We start from the raw sequence: 2,193 nt of genomic DNA on the forward strand, positions 1-2,193 counted from the left end.
TCCATCTGTATCTGATTATTACTAGTCATAATCGGTTGCACTCGGATCCTTGGCACCTGTGTATGTCTATAACGTCATCGGGTAGATTTCAATGGTAATGTTTATCACCTCTATTAATTAACATGATGTAAGTTTTTTTGCTTCCTCCTAAATATAATTCATTTTTTAAAATTTGTTGATTTTTTTGTGTGTATATCACACAGAACATTCCAAACCATCTTATTCATCTCTACACCCACTTCCCAGATGGCACCCTCTCATAGCCTCCCCACCCCCTTATACTCTGTCATCCCTGCTACTGTCCACTGTGTTGTCAGCACCCCAGCTGTTCCCCACTACTTGTCCATTCGGTGAATCTAGTCAGCCTATCTACAGGTCTGTGTTTTAGGAAGCTCAGCTGTTCCTCTTCTAGCAACAATCAGTTGTCAATATTCCCTTAGATAAGATTGGGGTCTGCTGTTCATTTTCCCAGTTCTATGCTGGGTTACTATCTGGGAGTCCCTTGGGCCACCCTGGCCAACAACTCAAAAGAAGGTATCTCCTGTCTGGCATTGTTGCTTGTTATGTAGCCTTTACCTATACATATGGACTCTTAAAAATTATATTGGCCCCTTTAATCTTTGGTTATAATTTCCTTTTGGGTGTTTAAAGCCATACAATTGGCCCAGATACACCAATTTAATTTTACTATTAAGGCCATTTGAGGATCTGTTCCTTAGGGGTCACATGGGCTTGGGAGGAGCCCCTGGCTCCTTTCTTTTACCAGTTCCACCTATGTGAAGATAAGTCAAATCCTGCTCAACCATGGCTGGCTTTGCTTGGAAGCATGGAGGAAATGTTTGCTCTGTGCTGACCCTGCTCTTTGTAGACTGGACATTGGTTCAAGTCCATCTCGTGGGGTCTCCATGGCCTTCTTGATCAAGAGGATAGGTGACCCACCACAATCACAGGACATTTTGAGAGATGCTCATAGTCCCCTGGAACTAGTCGAATTAGGAGTGCAAGAGGCAAAAACTGTCCTTTATGTCCCTCTGGCCAAATTAGTATAAGACTCAAAGTATGTCTGTTAAACATCCAAGGTTAGTTCCACCAGTCTGCTACTTTTAATACTGTGTGCTATGTAGAAAAATCTTGGGTAAAGACCAATTGTTCTCAGATAAACCTTTCCTAGACATATATTTCTTGATCTGGAATGTATAATTTGTTGGTAGTTTGCTTGACTAATATGGTTCCCTCTGGTTTTTAAAACTAGCTAAGCATTATTTATCTCTCGCATTTTCTAGTCCCTTCATCAGTGTTTCCCCAGTCAAGGTGCCCCCATTTCCCCCCTTTCTCCCTTCAATAATACCCCTCTCCTACGGGCCTACCTTTCTTGAGCTCCTTCTTTCCCTTTATCCCCTAGGTTCCTTGTATACCCTTCCCTCCTCCCTCCCTTAAACGAACCCAATTTTTATTCATATCTCCCTTATTAATGCCTGTTTCCTACTGTTCTTCTCTTTCAGGTTCTTTCTTTTCCTTTACCTCCATGAGTTTTCTGGTGGAATTTTTGGCATTTCTTAGATATATCATATCATCTGCAAAATGGGATAATTTGATCTCTTCTTTTCCAATTATTGCTCCTTTAATTTCCAGCTCTTGTCTTACTGCTCTTGTAAAAGTTTCAAGCACTATGTTAAAGAGGAGTGGAGATAGTGGACAGCCTTGTCTGGTTCCTGATTTCAATGGGAATGCTTCCAGTTTTCCTCCATTTAGAATGATGTTGGCTCTGGGTTTGTTATATGTGGCTTTAATTATGTTGAGATATGTTCCCTCCAGTCCAATTCCCTCTAGGACTTTGAACATAAATGCATGTTGAATTTTGTCAAAGGCCTTCTCTGCATCTATTGAGATGACCATGTGGTTCTTGTCTTTGAGCCTGTTTATATGATTTATGATGTTTATTAGCTTACGTATAGTGAACCATCCCTGCATCTCTGGGATAAAGCTGACTTGATCATGGTGGATGATCTTTTTGATGTGTGTCTGTATGTTGTTTACAAGTATCTTGGTGAAAAATTTTGCATCTATGTTCATTAAAGTTATGGGCCTATAGATTTCTTTTTTGGTTGTATCTTTACCTGGTTTTTGTATTAGAGTGATGCTGGCTTCATAGAAGGAATTTGGAAGTTCTTCTTCTGTTTCTATCCTTTTGAA

This window comes from Nannospalax galili, unplaced genomic scaffold (assembly GCF_000622305.1).
Source record: "Nannospalax galili isolate Female #2095 unplaced genomic scaffold, S.galili_v1.0 scaffold15, whole genome shotgun sequence".
Classification (NCBI taxonomy): Eukaryota; Metazoa; Chordata; class Mammalia; order Rodentia; family Spalacidae; genus Nannospalax; species Nannospalax galili.